We start from the raw sequence: 18,924 nt of genomic DNA on the forward strand, positions 1-18,924 counted from the left end.
GTGGAGAACGCCTGTCCATGGAAGGGATATTCACCTAGTTGTAGCTAGTGGTGGTATTTCTCTATTTTAAAAAGAATGATGGACTCCTACTCTTTTTTGGGTTCCTGTGGGGACCACTATGATGAGTATATTCTAAAAACTCCTTTGCTTTCTTGGTAGAGAAATTGAACAAACTGGAGAAAGGCATGGGAAAAATAGTAGGCTTGGGCCTTTCATCTTCTCCCTTTACCTTTTCTGCCCAGCCTGATGGTGTTGGAGGCCCATGAATCCCATGGGTGTGGACAGAGCCACTATACACAGGTCCTGATAGAGTTTGGGGAGGTGGTGGGTTGAATTTATGTCTTTGTTTATGACATACTTAAAATGCCAGGGTTTGCTTTATTTTGTTACTTGATTAAAGTTTATTATTTAAACTTCAGGGTATCATTTAAATGCAGTACTGAATTGGAAGAGGGTCAAGTTGGATCTTTTCATTGACAAGAAAATTACCAAGTCATAAATTCATCACTGAATTACAGAGACACAGTGGGATTTGTTTTCAACTTGTTTGATGGAGACTGTGCAAATTTTTTTTGCAAATTATTTGAGAAGAATCTTGTGGGAAGTTATAGAAATGATTCACTTGCTTGCAGGAAGACTGATACGACTTTTCTCTCCTGAGGTTGGCAATAAATGCTATTATTTAGTTTAGAGGAGAAAGGCTTTATAACTTCCTCTTTTCCATGACTCATAACTTTCTGAGCAGTCACATTGAGCTTTACAATGAGGGGTGTAATGAGAGTTTGGGGAAAACTGTTACCTAAATTGAGCCAGCCCTTCTGAGTGGAGAGCATGAAATAAAAAAGAGAAGCATTTGATCTTTCCAAACTTCAAATCTGCATTGAGCCCTGGCCCTAAGAACGAACTTTCCTGTTAAGAGGGAAAAAAATTTGGTGGCTATCTTAAAACAAACAAAATTAATTCTGGCTTTAGAGCTTTCATACAGATATTTTCAAGTTGCATAGGCTGTCTATAATTTCAGGAAAAGTGGGTAGCTTCAGGCTAGATTGTTTTCTCTGTTGGTGGGTGTAAATGTATATGAAAGCTATTTGTTTCTCATGTAAAATTGTATCTGTTGACATAAGCATTTTTTTTTAAAGCTTGGAGATGTAAGTCTGCATGAAAGACTTCACTCAAAGTTGTCCCTCCTGAGAACTTGAATTTAGTCAAACATGTTGCCGTGAGATGAGTCACAATTTGAAAGATTTTACATAGATTTCTCTCTGAATTTTATATCAGAACGGGTTTGTAAAGGAGAGTTAAGAGTAAATGCCAGTAGATTGAGGAGTGAAATGGAAAGTCTCTAGTGTTGAAATATCACTTGGGAAGGGACTATTCCGGCTAAAATAATGATATTTTGTATTTATCATCTTCTCTCTTTTCATTTGTTACCTGTTTCTGAATTCGCAATCTGTTCCTTTCTTCATATTGGAAAAGAACTAGAATTGGACTACTAGAAAAATGTGAAAAAAGATTATAAAATTGGATCCTTAGATTTAGGAAATTAAAATATTAAAAATTTTCACATGGATTTCATTACCATTTTATAGCCTAGTAAAGCAAAGGAGGCATCACAGGTTCATAAAGGGTCCCAATTTGTTTATTTTCAACAACATAATTTGAGGTTAAAACCTTTAGCTTTTTTTCTCTCTCTCCTCCTTGTCTGCCTGCCTTTCTATCTCTTTCTTCCCCTCCCTCCCCTCTCTTTCCCTTCCTTCTATACAGTAACATTTAGAGCTCTACAGCTTAGTGTCCCATAGCATATGTTTAGCAGGATCTCTTCAAAACAGGATGCAAAATTTTATGCCCCCCCCCACCAATTTGCATTCAAATGCTGAATCTCTTTATCCAGATTGGAGGAGGGAGGAAAGGAAAGGGTAAATACATAGCTATTAAGTACATGTAATCATCGTACCCATTTGTCGTGTTGCTTCATTCATATTTTGTCCTGTCAGAAGAACTGGATTCTGGCCTTGGTTGTGCCATTAACCGGCTCTTTAACTTTGGTCTTGGCTCCTCAACAGCTCTGAGTCACTCTTTTCTCATCTGTTAAAGTAAAGTGGTTGGAATAGATGATCAGTGAAGACCTTTTCTTGATTGTATGCATACTCTATAGCTTCTCAGTCCTCCATCTGTGGGCATTTTAGTCTGTTTCCTGTCTGACTTCCCAGTTAATGGGGGATTTCACCCATGGCTGACAGGATGAAAAGTGAGAATTGAGTTCTGCAGAATTTTTCTCAAGGCAACTGGGAAGCTGCTTTCTCAAAGCCAGAGAGATGGGTCACATGGACGTACACTGCTCACCAGCTTGTTAATCCAGATACACAGAAGTCATCCATGTAGAAGTCATTTCTCTCTCTCTCTCTCTCATTTTCTCTCTCCACCTCTTTATCACCACCCCCATCCAATCTCACCTGTCATTTCTACTTCCTGAATATTTCTTGCCTCTGACTTCTGTTTCTTTTGACAGTGCACCGGATCAGGCCACCATCATCTCTCCCCTAAATGATTACAGCAGCCTCATAACAGATCTCCCTGCTGCCAGTCCTGCCTTATCTCTATTTCCCACACAATAGCCAGTGAGTTCTCATTTGATTCCACTCTCTGCCCCATGGTGGCTTTCTTGATTCCTACAGCATGCCAAGCTCTTCCTCTTGTCAAGAAATATTCTATTCCCTCCATCTGGAACCTTCCTTTTTTTTTTTTTTTTTTTTTTTTTTGCATGTCTGGAACCTTCTCCTTCACTTAAATATCACCTCTTTAGAGAGACTTTCTTTGACTAAGCAATTCTCTATTACTGTCTATCACTTTTCTTTTTCCTTCTTGGTACTTATTACATGTTGTAACATATGTATTTGTGTGTGTAATGAGTGTCTTTACGAAAACTTAGGTGTAGAGAGAGATGGAATGTTATTTAATCTCTATACCCAAACCAGCTCATGAATTTCTCTCTAAATTAGTAATGATTTCCTCTCACCCTTCTTTGCTTTTCCCTTAAGGCAATTAAAATTCTGGGGGAGCTTAAGTGTTTCCTTTGCGTCAGGGATGAGATGTCCAGTTTGTACCATCTATCATTGATGGCCTCTACTTGATGTATATTGAGTTTTGAAGGGAATCAATAAGTAATACTCCTCTTTGCCTCTGAAATTCTGTCAGAGGAAGGCATAAGGAGACTGAAATAGCACCATCATTATTAAAGCTGATGTTAGAGGATGTGTTTTATATTTGTGGTAAATGGATTTGCTCATCGCTGCTCTAGCCTGAGAAAGCATTCTTAAAATAGTTGCTAACAGTAAATGCTGAGGTGGTTTTAATTAGGAAATAACTGGTTGTTTTAATCTTTATTCTCCTGCATCTCTGCCTGTGGGAAGAGGAGCTTGGTCATAGTCTTGGTGAATTTGTACGATACAATTTCAGTTACCTTCTTTTTTTAAAGATTTTATTTATTTATTCATCAGAGACACACAGAGAAAGGCAGAGACACAGGCAGAGGGAGAAGCAGGCTCCCTGTGGGGAGCCCAATGCAAGACTCGATCCCAGGACCCCGGGATCATGCCCTGAACCAAAGGCGGATGCTCATCTACTGAGCCACCCAGGCATCCTGCCTCCTGGTTTTCAAACCTTTGTGTAAATCCCTTCTCCCTGAGTACAGGCTGGACCTGATGGTGGCTCACATGTAATGAATAGAATATGACAAAAGTGATGAGGTATCATTTCTGAGATCAGGTGACATAAATACTACAGCTTCTCTCTCTCTCCCCACTGTCATTTTCTGTCTCCGAGGGAAGCTGGCTGCTACAGGATGAGCTGCCCTGTGGAGAGACCCATGTAGCAAGGAACTGAAGGAAGGTTTTGGCTCATAGCCAAGAAGGAACTGAAGCCTTCAGCCTAACAGCTCTCTAGGAGCTTGATCCTGCCAACAGCCAGGTGAATGAGCGTGGAAGTGGATCCTTCCCCACTTGACTGAGTCTTCAGATGAGGCTGCAGACCCAGTTGACAGTTTGGGTGCAGCTTCTGGAGAGATCTTGAGCTAGATAGAGTCAAGCAACTGAATTGTACCCAGATTCCCTACCCGCAGAAACAGATTTGTTGTTTCAAGCTGAAAAGTTTTGGGATCAGTTGTCAAGATGCGATACATAATGAATCCATTATCTGTGTGAAATAGAGACAACAGTGTATCCTATCCAGCATCTAGTGGCAGAGAGCACTTGGGAGGTGCCCAATACATGCTTATTGATATTTATAAGTGATAGACAACCAAAATATTTGTTAAATTATTCCAGGAATTAATTTCTCCCATTCCCTTGAAGGAAAATAAGGTCTTTGGGAGAGAAAGCAGACAATTCTAGAGGGCTACTTATGTTATTGTTCATCTGAGTTTTAATGTTAAGTACACTTTCTGTATTAATTGCTTCTCCTAAAGTGAAGAGGGAGTGGAGGGGGATATAAACAATTATAGCACGTCACATTAGGTCGAATATTAAAAGTGATCCCTACAGGGCACCTGAGTGGCTCAGTGGTTGAGCATCTGCCTTTGTCTCAGGTCTTGATCCCTGGGTCCTGGGATAGAGTCCCACATGTCTCTCATGAATAAATAAATAAAATCTTTAAAAAAAATTTTTTTAAAAAGTGATACCTGCACGAGACAGTCACATTGAAACATGGGCCAGAAAATCTGGTAGTGGAAAAGACAGCTAAACCAGTTTAGATAGACTTGGGATTTGGACGAGGTTAACAGATTTAAGTTCAAGGATAGTCTTTACACACATCAGTGCTAACAGTTTCCTGCCACTGCAATATTTTGTTAATGCAAAATATTTTCATCATGTTCTTTTCCATTCTGCAGGGACTGAGAGAATCCCAGTATTACTGTATATAGCCTCTGAAATAAGGTAGGACATAAGAGGTGGGAAAGCATAGTGGTTGGGAGCATGGACCCTGGCTGGAGTCAGATGGGCAGGGCTTGAATCTGAGCTCCCCCATTCTACTTTCCAGTCTTGTGATCTTTGGCATATTGCTTAACGTATCTGAGCTCTGGTTTCCTCAACTTTAAGATTATAATGGTATCTACTGGGAGGAGCAGAAATCCATATAAAGATTTACCAGGGTATTTGTCATATACCTGGGTGATAGCCGTAGGTTATTTTTATTATTGTTACAAGTACTGAACACCATGACTGGCACATAGTAGACATGCATTAAATACCAATTTCCTGCCCTTTCTGTTTTTTGTCTACTTCCTAAAATCTAGCATATATTTTTTGAGTTCTATTTATTGATTAATTTATTCTCCAGTTCAAGAAATATTTTGAAACAGGAAATCTTAAAAAGACACTGTTTGTCTAAAGCCTCTCTACTTTCTCCTTTTATTCCTAAAGGTTTTATTGTTAGCAAAGCCTTCTGAGAGCTTTCAATATAAAACTGCAATCAGTAGCTTGAAATCACCAGGTAAAAGATTTTTTTCTTAAGCTTAGAAATTAGGAGTCAGCTGAGCTAGAGGGGAGGTATTTATCGTGTCGTTATTCTGGATATGTACGATTGAATGCCATTTTGTGTATTTTCTATGAGTATCAGGTTAGCAGGAAGGACTGTAGTTGTCTGAAATCGTGGGAGAAAGACAAGTGGACTCAGTGCTATATCAACAGGATGGAATATTGTAGGGAAATTACATAAGGAAAATGAACAGTGGCGGGTTGTTTTACACAGAATGCACAAGGGTTAACAAAAGTTAACCTACATGACAATAAATTTTAATCTTTCCTATTAGATAAAACTTTAATTTCGATTTAGTACATTTAACATTCTGATTATCAACAAGTTCTCAAAATAATTCTGCCTTTGTAAGCTGTTGCATTTAAAATAACTCATTTGAAAAGAGTAATTCTTCATCTCTGCTCAATGCCTATGATTGAATTGAATTCATTACTCACTTTCTAGGAAGGTATTACACATATCAAAGACAAAATTATGGTATTTCCAAGTCGCTTAGAAGTGTACAAAATTCTCCAAGATCAGGTTTTCATGACATGTAAAGGAACGGGGTTGATTGTTTAGTGAAGAGTTCAAAATGCAAAATAAAGCTAATATAAGGAAATAGCACCTTTGAAAGTGAAACTCAACAAAGTTGGCAATTGATTCAAGTCCCTTCGATTCTTCTTTAGTGTGAAAGTGATTTTGTTTGTTTGTTTGTTTTTAAATAAAATCTTATCCATGGTCATTTTCGAGTATCCAAGGATTATCCCTAAGCAAAACCATTGGGGGTTCATGTCTTTGCTCCTTCATTCATTTATCCACTGATCGATTTCATTCGACAAATATTAATGGGTACCTGCTATTTGCCAGGCCCTGCATTAAGCCCTGGGATATGGTGGTGAGCCACGCATGCCTGCGTTTTGGGAAATACTGCCTTTTATATTGAACCCCATCCCCCCTCTGCAGAAATATTCACAATGCCTCTTCGCACATTAAAGGCTCTGAGAAGTCCTGCAGTGAAGAAACCTGTGTAACCTTCTCTGGTACAATGTTTCCTATATCCTTAGGGACTATTCTTTCTTGGAACACACTGTGGGAAATCTAGGTTAAGATAAAATAGGCTGCACAGAAGGACAGGATGACATTGGATAAAAAGGCAAGTAAAACACTGCTTTAATTCATACTTGTTGATTGCAGGGACTCTGTCACTGAGCAGCTTGGCACTCCACTTAATGAAGAGGAAGCATGTACTGCCTCGATTTTGTCCAAGACCCTTTCTATTCTCTGTATTTGCAGTGGCCACATGGTTCAGCTTAGGAAATAATACAAGTTCAACATGACCGGTGAGGTTTTTCAATTTGTTCACAATGGTCCTGGAGCTAGCTGTTTGCCAAAAGAAACCCCCCTACCATTCACGATGCTTCATTTGGGGGAAACAGATGAAAGTGTTGCTTATATGGTTAAATTGGATTCTTCTAAAACCATTCCAACAAATCGAACCTCTGAGAGAAGAGGTAATCTTCAGGTTGCGTTGTTTTTTTTTTTTTTTTTTGGAATTACATACTTTCAGAGAGTTAAAATACCTCTCAAAAAAGTATATTAGTGTACTGCAAAAAATTAATACATGCAAAATAATGTAAGCACAGGGTACTTTTAATTTCTCTGTGGCCCCGGGGCACCGTTATCTGCTCTTTTCTGGGAAATCACTCATCATGTAGCTATTGGGGAAAGAGAGCACTTCGGCCCCTTTTCTGGGAGCAATCCAATGCAGTATGGATATTAATTAAATTTATTAAACAAATAACACAGCGACTCGGGGAAGCAGGGGTCCATCTGCTAGTTCTGCAGACAGATCTCTGCAGAGACGCGAGCTGAATGGTAGTTAAAGCGAAGTTGCCGAGCTCAGCAGATGGGCTCTTGTCTCCAGTGGGGGAGATTTGGTGGCGGTCCAGCAACTCTTTCCCCCCTCCAGGTTTTTGTTCCTTGCAACTGTGATTGAAGAAGCCCTTCTCTGTCTTTTCCCAGCCTTGTGCCTCCCTCTCTCCCACCCCACCCCGCTTTGTTTATGTGAGCGATGTTTAAATCTGAGTGATTTGTTAGAGAGGCAAGTCCCGGCTGATCTCATTTTGTGTATGTGCTGGAAAGCTCAAGCAGAAGATAATTAGGAAAATGTAATCCCATTGACTTTACACCCCACTTGTGTACATTGCAGGAACTCAGCCTCGTGCCCTGGAATAAAGTCTCTGAACAGATTTCAATTTTGTCAGCATTCCCCTTCTCTGCCTTGGGAAATTCTTATTATTCTGAGGTTTTAGATGCACATTATTCTTAAAATCGTTCTTTAGATTGCTTTTACACCTATGTTTCTTGTAAAACCATGCGATGGATTTAAGGATCCTTGTTTGTTTGTTTTTTCCTTATGTCTTCATGATCTGCTGGCAAGTGTGTAGGTGCCTTAAATCCCAGTGTCTCCTTCATTTGCCATCTGGGGTGAGATGTCACCAGTATTGTTAGATCAGCACATTTGTGATCTGCTGTATCTTTCAGAACCCCACCTCCCACCTCCCGACCTACCTCCTCCATGAAAAAAAGATGGGGAACCACTTTGCTTCCAGTTGATTATCGCTTCCCAGCGTTTGGGATGAGTTTTGACAAAAGCCCACTTGGGCAGAATTTAATGGTAGGATGTTAGATTAATGCAAATCACCTCTGGCCTCTCTTCCCCCCACCCCCAACCCTTCATCCCTACCTGAATCTTTGCAAGAATTATTTTGTAGAAGGCTCTGTCCTGTCTGGCTACATCCCCTCACCTGGGACCAGTGCCTTTCTCAGGGGAGGGTGGGGGCCGATGAAGCCTGCTAGGCAGATTGTGTGCTCTACTGATGGCAAACTTTTGGACCAAAGAGATGCCACCTTGGGCTGAGTCCTGAAATGCCCTTGCCGTAGTAGTTGTCTGATTCCAGCCAACCTGCCAGCAGGACACTTCTGCAGAGATCAAGGCACCTCTGTGGAATAGAAACTTCCAATCAGAATGCATTCCCTCCCTTGCCCCCGCCATTCTTTGCCAGCAGAGGTCTCTGCTGATTACAGAACCCAAAGAGAAGAGGGACAGATGTATCTGGGGTTTTGATTCTCCGCAGGTGTAGTGAGTTTGGTGGGAAGATGGAGGCCAGGCCTTTATTCCAGTTTGTAAGAAGAACCAACCAATGGATCTCTTGACCCAGAGCACAAGGAAATCCTAGCAGGCCGAGGCTCTATGCCCTAGGATGGTCGGTTCATTTCTGCCGCTCTTGAAGGTGTTCGGCCAAGGCCATCCTTGATATTGGTCCCTGTTTGTGCTTCTGGAACTAACTTGAAACCCCAGGCTCATTGACTTTAACCAGGAGATGCAATATTTTAGCTGCTGTTGCCAGCCCCAGCCCCTCACTGAGGTTCCAGCTCCCCCTCTGGCCATGCTAATATTCAGAATAGGAAGGCTTCTGTTACTATGGCAAATTGTTGGAATGAGGTGGAGATTTTGTTTTTCATTAGAGCCCTGCCAGCGATTATATTGTGAACTCTGAGAGTTATCGTTCCATCCCAGTTTTTTTTTTTTTTTTTTTTTTTTTATGGAATTTAAAAAGGCACAGCAAAAAAGACAGTCATGAAGTGGCTGGTGAAAAATGTTTGTTTACCAGCAAATCGTAGGTGAACTGCCAATTTATTTCTCTAATTTGTTGGAAGTCAGAATTGGCTGGGGGCAGAGGGGGGGAAGACTCTACATTTTGAATTCATAGGCTATTTACCAGTGTCTGCTCTGCTTCTCCTTCCACCCTGGTGTACCTGGACTAATTTTGTTCTCTGATTTAAATCGCAATCTAGTTGCTCTGGCATCTCAATTTAAGGGAAGATTGGATGTTGTTTTTCAAAGGGAATTGCAAGTGTTTTAGTCTTGTCTGAAAACAGATTGTGGCTTCTTTCCCAAGGATAAGCTTAGGAATTACATATAAATCTCAGGGTTTCATTCTTAGCAAAATGTTTTCAACCCTCTTGTCCACACATTAGTATAAATGAATAAAACAGAGAAAAAGCCAGAGAACACCCTGACAGACAGTGTGTGAATATTTCTGATCTGCTTCCTCAGCCTGCCATTCTACTGAACACATTTTGTTTACTCTATGGCTTCTAATTGCTTCATTGCAGATTTTGTAGGCAGCATGACAACTTGGAACTAAATGCATAAAAAAGCTTTTGATGGGGAACAGAAGTTAACACTCATCTGTAAGGAACCAGAGAGTAGCTTTAAAGGTAACAATTTATTTGAAAATTATCTGATAAGGGCAGGTATTTTTCAGATGTTCACATTTATTTGGCTATGATGTACCTCTCTTCTAGGAGCTCAAATGCAAGTTTTAAAAATATTCCATCTGGGGGGTCCTCGATTACTCCTTACTGTCTGTCTATCGCTCTTCTGGGGAATATTCTGTAAAGAATCCATATTTGGGAAGATCACCACCAGCCTTATGTATCAAGTCTCCAGAATTAAATGCTGTAGGTTTTCAGAGCATGTACCTCACTATGTAGGACAGGGACTGAGGAATGGTATCTTCATGCGAGACCCAGGCCTGGCAGCTTATAGCTGAAGACACTGACCTCTGACCTGTGCTTCAGGGGACATAGCTCAGCTCCCGAGAGAAAAAGTAAGGTTCGTGATCCTTGTCATCCTTAATGATTTCTCAGCCTCTTCCCATGGCTCAGTCGTATTTCTGGTACCGTGTCTGGAGCTTTTCATAATCCTGGATAACAATAAATATTGATTGATTGCTAATTAGATTTGCATTTGGTTTCCAGGAGCCCAGCAGAATAATCCAGCACCCTATGTTTTGGCCTCTGGCCATCTGAGTCTTCTCAGGTCCAGGAATCTCTTATCTTTGCTGTGCTTCAGAAAACTGCCCTCCATTCTTCTGATCTAGTCTTCTGAAGTCAAGCTGAGGGGCCATCCTGGGGCTATATGATTTTTTTTTGTTGTTCTCATCCTACAGTATATTTTAATTCAAATTCAGAGTCTTGTGGTAGGAAGGGAATTTATGGACAAGTAGCTCAACTGCCTCCCAGTGACAGCCATGATGGAGGGATCATGCTGCTTATCCATTTGTAACAACAGAGAATTTACGCTTGCGTTGTAGTTTTTAATTTTATGCATTTTAAAATATTTTATTTATTTTTATTTTTTATTTTTAAAGATTTATTTATTCATGAGAGACACAGAGAAGCAGAGACATAGGCCGAGGTAGAAGCAGGCTCCACGTAGGGAACCTGATGTGGGACTCGATCCCAGGACCCCAGGATCACGCCTTGAGCTGAAGGCAGACACTCAACTGCTGAGCCACCCAGGCGCCCCTTAAAGTACTTTAGATGTTAGAAACTTATTCTTTAAAGTAATGAGTAGAAATTTCCATCTTAGAAACCCAGACTTTGTTTCTAGAAGTGATGAAAATAAAATCACAGTTCAACTCGCTGGTATCATGATATCCTTTTTTACATAATATGTCTTCAATTAGGCTTACATTATTTAATGTTTCTATATATATGTATATTTTCAAGTATGCTTATATATATTTTTAAAGATTTTATTTATTTATTCATGAAAGACACACAGAGAGAGGCAGAGACACAGGCAGAGGGAGAAGCAGGCTCCATGCAGGGAGCCTGACATGGGACTCAATCCTGGGACTCCAGGATCATGCTCTGGGTGGAAGGCAGGCACTAAACTGCTGAGCCACCCAAGGATCCCAAGTATGCTTATATTTAATGATCACTAGCTACCATTGCTAGTTCCTGGACTAAGTGCTTTACATGCATCATGCCATTTAGTCTTCACAAAACATTGATGTTCTCATTTTAAAGAAGAGAAGATTGAAGCAAGGAGATGCCAAGTAAGTTGCCCAAAGTCTCAGGAATCTAAAATAATTTAACGTTGTAGCCAATAGCCAAGCCTGGATTTGAAACCAAGTCAGCTGACTCCCATATCCCTGCACTTAACTGCTCTGCTATGTTGCTATATGGATTCATTTCTCATTTAGTTAAATCCAAAAGGAGCTTGAGGCCTCTTCCAATAAAGGTGCACATAAAATAACATAGTTCAAAACCAGAAGAAAAAGGTAAGTAATAGGAGAGTCCTTCAAATTTTGGGGGGGCAGCAATCCTATTGTGCCTAAATTTGCACTAAGTCAATGTTGCCAATTTCTTAAACTTTCTTCCTCTTGGGAAGAAGGTGGGTTGCTACACCCGCAACTCTTTGGAGGCAGAGGCCTCATCTTGCCCCCACTGTGTTTCTAGTGTCTAGATGACATCGTTAAGATTGAAGGAGAGGACTGGGGAAGACGAAGCTGGATACAGAGATTGGATTCAGGCTGCTGCTGCTAAAGCACACTCATTCACAGCAGGTGTTGGGTCAAATTGGATGGCATATGTGACTCGGGAACTCAAGGCAAAAATGGGGATGGGAGAGGAAGAGAGGTAGAAAAAAACGATACTTATCTTTCTTATCTATTCTCCACTGTATGCTATTTTGCATTTTTTGTATATATCACTGTTAACCACCTTGAATCCCTTTTCGAATGAAGCAAGATATAAATAAATGCTTATATAGGTGTACAGACACACATAGATACACATAAAATATTAGGTTGAATTGACCTGTTTAATGAAATCCTTTGTTGTTTGCTGAGATAGATAAAGAAAGTGTGGTGTCCTAATCAGGAGGAGGCTAGGTTGGGCTTCCCATGTGCCGCGGGAGCCATCCCTGCCACCATCCTGGGTAGCGTGACTTCTAGGCCTTTGCCATGCTGCTTGCCTTCCTCTGGAACTTGAGAGTTCCCCTAAAAACTCTTGTACTTCAGATTCATGCAGAAAGAATAGACATGTTCTTATTTTATTTACTGCAAACAATTTTGCTTCAATTCATGCAGCTGGAGACTGTATTTGTTTTTAAACAATTGTATACTTCACATGTATGTCATATTGATCTTTAGCCAACTAACCCCCTGGTTCTCATCAGAGAATCCCCTCCTTAGATTTGTGCAGGTGACGTTTTACACCTAAATCCAGGACTTTGCATTAATTATTCCCATTTTGTAGATGGAGAAGCAGGTTCAAGGAGGCCAAGTAAATCTTCCTTCTCTTGTGCTCCTGTTTTTTTCTCTACTGCTATGTGGCCTCTTCATTTTAATTTGTTTGCTCCCTATCCTCAGAGTTCTGCTCCTTTCTGTGGTTGATTCCATGTGTTCTTGACCACATGGTATCAGAGCACTGAATTACAGAGTTTGAGGGGATTTTTACAATATCTTCTCTGGGTGGGGAGTATTTTTAAAATATGATAAACAACTTATATTGGGTGTTTCCCATACTATCATTATGCTAAAATGATTGCCTTCCTCTGTCATCTTTATATACTAGGTCTCCAACTCCTGGGGGAAGGGGGAAGAAGGAAGATACCTACACAGTTTGATCAGAACTCAATAGCCCAATCATCACTGGGTGCCTTTGACACTCTTGCTTTATTCTCCCAAGAGAAGATTTGAGGGTGAGTGTGGTAGGCCTGGAACAGGCCTGCATTTTGGCTACTCATGTCTGATAATCAGTGCTGCTTGGCTGTGTTCAGGATGCCAAAGCCAAGTGGTGAGGTTTTGTCATGTTACAGACAAAGAAAGTTTTACTAGTGGAGGTCATGGTGCACATCACTTATTTTCCATCAAGACAGAGAATTGGTTCGTGGATGGCCCTTTACACTCCTAAGTCAGGCTGGATAAGTCTCACTCAACATGAGAGTCTTCTCAGATATCAGAACCTTTTGTTTATGAAGAAGAAAACTTTGGGAAGTAAGGAAGGGCCTGATGAAAAAGCTTCTTCCTTTGGATAGGTCACAGTACAAAGAAGAAATTGTTTTTCTGTCTCCTATAAGCTTAAATAGACCAAGGCTACTGTTTCTCAGCTGGGGTAACTCCAGGAACAGGACAGTCTTGACCTGAATAGCCCTTTTAATTTCTGACCTGTGTCTTTCCCAGCCCTTACCAGGGGTCACTGAGGTGCAAAGACAAGCTTTGGTTTAGTTTTCCAGAACTTTTATTCTTTGTAATACTTGTCAATGTTCATTCATTTATCCAATATTTGTTGAGTGCTTTCTAGAATCGGGACAAACTAAAAACAAACAAACAAAAACAACAACAACAACAGCAGTGGGTCCTTCCCCTCAAAGAACCTCTGTATTTTATTTTATTTTATTTTATTTTATTTTATTTTATTTTATTTTATTTATTTATTTGTTTTATTTAAGATTGTATTTATTTATTCATGACAGAGAGAGAGAGAGTGAGAGAGAGAGAGGCAGAGACACTGGCAGAGGGAGAAGCAGGCTCCATGCAGGGAGCCCGATGCGGGACCCGATCCTGGGTCTCCAGGATCACACCCCAGGCTGAAAGGGAGCACTAAACCGCTATGCCACCGGGGCTGCCCAGAACCTCTGTTTAGAAGAGGAGACAGATATTAATTAAACAACCACAGCAACAGTATTATAATTACAAAAGTGCTAAATGTTCTTAAGGAGAATGGACAGAAAGACCTCATTCTGGTGGTTATATAACAATTCTAGTAATCCTGTCCATGAAAGTGGACATCCAGATAAGGGGATGGGATGGGAGTGAAGGACCAGTGTGGGTAGATAGTAGGGAAAAAGATGTTGAATAATCTGGTAGTAATATTCATAAAGGTAATAAGTTGATATTTTTCATTTAATGCTCTTCTAGAGCTTGAAGGTTTTTATCAAGTGGTATATCACTTTTATAATAAAAGAGATCTTAAAATAAAAACTAGGGGGGATAGGGATGCCTGGGTGGCTCAGTCGTTGAGTGTCTGCCTTTGGCTCAGGGTGTGATCCTGAGATCCGGGATCGAGTCCCGCATCAGGCCCCTTGCGGGGGGCCTGCTTCTTCCTCTGCCTGTGTCCCTGCCTCTCTGTCTCTGTCTCTCATGAGTAAGTAAATAAATAAAAATCTTAAAAAAAAAAAACTAGGGGGGATGGATTGTTGGTTTAGACACAACGAACATTTACTTCTTACAGTTGTGAAGGTTGAGAGGTCCAAGATGAAGGAGCCAGCAGACTTGGTGTCTGGTGAGGTGTGGCTTCCTGGTTTATAGACGATTATCTTCTCACTGTGTAAATGGTGAAAGGGGTGAGGAAGTGCTCTGGAGTCTCTTTTATAAGGACACTAATTCCATTTCATAAGGACTCCACCCTCACAACTTGAGCACCTCCAAAACCCCTCACCTCCAAATATCATTATGTTGGGGATTAGATTTCATCATATGAGTCTTGAGGGGATATAAGCATGCAGTCTATAGCAACATATGATGTGTAAATCTCCTTATTCCTGCCCTGTCCAAGGAGGGGTGCCATTCTAGGGCAAAATCCTCCTCTTCCTTAGGACATCTCAGGTCCCACTCTGAGTGAAGGTATCAGCATCAACCCATATATTACATTCTAGTGATGCTTAATTTGTTTCTTAGTCTTGATATAAAAAAATGAACATGAATGGAAGTTCTCCTATTTTCTTCCTGCCTCCCAATGCTTCTCATCTTTGGATCATCCTGCATCTTCCACACTTTGGAGGTCACTGGATTAGAGGACAGGAAGATCGTTTGGAGATCTAAAGACAAACAAAGTAAAGCATCATTTTAAACATGTAGAGGTAGAAGTGACTGATTCTCTGTGGAGCAGATGATTTTCTTTCTTTTATTTATTCATTCAACAAACAATAAATTGAGCAATTCCTGCCAAGTGCTGTACTATATGCTGGGGAGCAAAAGATAATTCAGTTAGTCTCTGCCCCTGGGGAGCTCTTAGCTTAAAAAGGAAGACTGAAATGCAAATGAAAAATTGCAAAATGATACACGGAAAGAGGTAGTACAAAGTGTCCAGAGGCCCTCACCTTCCGTGTGTCTTTGTCACTTTCTTAATTGGCTTTACTCTGACCATTTCTTTTTTTAAAAAATTTTTAAAAATTTTCTTATTTATTTATTTATGATAGTCACAGAGAGAGAGAGAGAGAGAGAGAGAGAGAGAGGCAGAGGCACAGGCAGAGGGAGAAGCAGGCTCCGTGCACCGGGAGCCCGACGTGGGACTCGATCCCGGGTCTCCAGGATCGCGCCCTGGGCCAAAGGCAAGCGCCAAACTGCTGCACCATCCAGGGATCCCTGACCATTGCTTTTAATTGCACCTCTTTCATGCAGCCTTCCCTCCATACAGGTGATGTTACAGTAGTAAGTATCCTGGTGTATCTTCTTTACATGCCACTTATCACCTTATAACATTCTCTATAATTACATATATATTATATTTATTTGTTTTTAAATATTTTATTTATTTATTCTTGAGAGACATAGAGAAAGAGAGAGGCAGAGACATAGGCAGAGGGAAAAGCAGGCTCCCTGAAGGGAGCCCAATGAGAGGTTCAATCCCAGGACCCCAAGATCATGACTTAAGCCAAGGCAGACACTCAACCACTGAGTCACCCAGGCACCCAGTATTCTATTTATTTTTATTGGTTCCCTCCCACAAGAATATCAGCTTCCCAAGGGCAGGGATATCGGTCTGTTTGGTTCACTAATCTGTCCCAACTCCAGGATTAGTTTGTTGAATGAATGAATGAAGCGATCATCAATCTCTGTCTGACTTTTGAAGGTTGTAGACAGGAGAGGAGAATGACTAAAGAGAATGTAATAAAGGTGATTTTTGAGCTGGGTCATACAGGGTGAGTTGAAGTTTTAAGAGGAAAGAGAGTGTTGTACAGAAGGAACAGTAGTATACACAATTACGGAGGTGAGCAGGAGCCTAGTGTGTCGGGAGAAGATGAATGGTTCAGCATGGTTGGAACTTAAGGCATATGGTGGAGAACAATGGAAGATGAACTCAGACAATTGAGGAAGATTGTGAAGTCCCTCACATATGTTGCTTATCATTGGGGGAACTTCAGACAGCAAAAAGTGCCTGAAGAGCTGTAAAGAGAAAAGTTGATAAATTAATTTGTGTAACATATGGAAAATCTTACTTCCTCTGTTTTCAAGCACAGTGCTTGTCCAGAGCATTGTAGTTGAGGAAAAGACTTTAACGATGTCCCTGGGCTTTGGATGAGTCCTGGGAGGAGTGACTGAAAATCTAGGTTAGGAAACATGCTGTTTTCATCTTTATCACCTGGCCCAGAGCTCACGACATGGTAGTTGTTCCATAAATATAAACAGAAATAAATGAAAGGATGAACTTGGTAAGAAGCGTGCAGATGACCTCTGAAGTGAAAAGGCTAACACATAAGTGGTGTCTAGTTTTATTCCCATGGGTGCTGATGTGAATGCCCCCCAGATGTGTTTGCGGATAATCTCCAGGACTCCTTTGTGGTGTCACAGTTTTGTGAGAAAGAGAATGAACTTTGGAATTAGGATAACTTGAATGTGAGTCCTCCATCACTTGCTAGCTGCATGCATTAAGTAAGTTCCTTAACCTCTCTGAGTCTCACATTCCTAATGGAGGGATGTCAGTACTTTCATCTAGGGCTGCTTGAGGATTAAATGAGATGGTCTGTGGAAGTGTTTCAGGCACTTATGGGAACTTCGTAAACATTCGACATGGGTGGCAAGACTCTTCATTCCTTATGCTCATGGGGAAGAATGAGGTGTTTGGGTCCACCTTGATAAGTAGGTATAGGGTTGAGACACATTGATGTTTCATTTTCCTTTGGTCAAAAGCAGAGTAAAATGAACATGACCCATCCCATTACCTCATAAGTTGGCAAACATTTCCTGTGGGCCAAGCAGTGTTAATGGAAATATAAACTCAGCGGTTAAATTACAGAAAAGATGTGTTTTTTTCTAATGACCCGTAATGACTGAACGCACCAGATACTGTGTTCCTCTTCTGTCCTGACAACTTTGGGGTGTGATGTAAGAAAGAGAGATGGTTAGGTTGGGGTGCTAATAACAGGGTCAAAGTTGTAAGAGTGATGACGGACACTGACCAGTTAGCGCCACACAGGTAAAGGGTCTGTCTTTTCATTCTAACCAGCCCTGGAATGTTGAAGATGTCACAGGATGGATAGGAGGAAGGATGGTTCCTCGCTCCTGGAAAGATCCTTGAGACTTGTGCCCTGTTGGTGGTTCATTAATCTCAGCTGAAATTTGAATCTTAGTGGGTCAAGCCTTGTGCTAACTGCCTTCTCCTGATCATCTCACTGAATATGCATAACAGCAATGTAGATATTATTTCCCCTACTATTTATTCATTTATGAAGCTTAGAAAAGTGATGAATCTTGTCCAGGTTTCCTTGAGGGGCAAGTGGTGGAGTTGGGACTTGAATCTCTGTCTCTTTGACCCTGAATTTGTAACCTCCAAAGTATTTTCCTCCAAGGTACAGCTATACTGTGCTTCTGTCTCTGTTATGAAGGAGAACCATTGTCTTAACACACATTAGAGCAGTTTGAATTAATGTCAGACACAGATGTGTGTCTTTTTTAGACTGTTCTCTTGCTGTCCTGTTTGTTCATTAAAACAAGCTTTAAAAAGGCTGCATGTGTTTATTTAAATGCTGACTTCATAGGGTAGGAAGAAGTGACATAGCTAAGTAATCAATTTTACTTACTTCTCTCTGTGATGTTTTTGTCTTGTGAGTTTGGGTGCAATATGCATGAATTATGTGTCATAGAGCTAAAATAATTTTTAAAGTTTCTAGCTTCGGGTAAACATATTTAACAGTAAAATATGACTTTAAAAAAATCAGTAAAATGATCGTTTAGGTAATAGGCCGGATTTAAGATACCCCAAGGATCAGATTACTGTAGTTGAAATTCTTCCTGGAGCATGAATCAAGCGTTTTGGGAAATGGCATTAATTCTCTTAGATGGGATCAGAATAAAGTTTCAGTGGATTAATACTCTGAGTTTCAAGAAGCTCAAGCCATCTGATATTCCTAGAAAGTCTAGGCATCAGCCTGGGCTGAAAGTTTGATTCTTATGCAATCAGTTAGCTTTATGCTATTATATGCCCTTGCCTGGCTCCCACCCCATATTATCTACGTGTTGGCTTTTGGTCCTTACCAGGGACTGGGTAAAATTGGGTGAGTTGCTTATACAGATTTATCACCATTTCCCAAAAGGAGATCACACTGCTCCCCCTCCAAGCATGTAATCCTCCTGTTCATAAATTCAGCAACTAATTTTAGAGAGTAAATGACATTAGAAAATCTTAAATTTTATATCATGTGCTAGAATTTGGCCTTTGTTTACTTAAACATTATTCAACCCAAGTACAAAATACACTGCTGGGGCCCTTTAAAACATTTTTTTTTTTGGTTAGATTTTTAATTCAACTATAAAGACAATTCAAGTGAGA

The 18,924-nt window shown here is 40.5% G+C and overlaps 1 protein-coding gene across 2 annotated transcripts in view; it reads left to right on the top strand.

The window, feature by feature from the left end:
• LOC112663426 (uncharacterized) overlaps positions 1–18,924 on the top strand; it is a 172,082-nt gene that overhangs the window by 52,809 nt on the left and 100,349 nt on the right. The window contains exon 2 of one of the 2 annotated variants that reach the window (XM_025452375.3): positions 12,949–13,075. The exons of the other annotated variant lie outside the window; for it this stretch is intronic. The gene's annotated coding sequence lies outside the window, so the exon portion shown is untranslated. The remainder of the gene's footprint in view (positions 1–12,948; positions 13,076–18,924) is intronic. 2 annotated transcript variants of the gene reach the window in all.

The sequence above is a fragment of the Canis lupus genome, chromosome 18, assembly GCF_003254725.2.
Source record: "Canis lupus dingo isolate Sandy chromosome 18, ASM325472v2, whole genome shotgun sequence".
In the NCBI taxonomy this organism is placed as follows: Eukaryota; Metazoa; Chordata; class Mammalia; order Carnivora; family Canidae; genus Canis; species Canis lupus.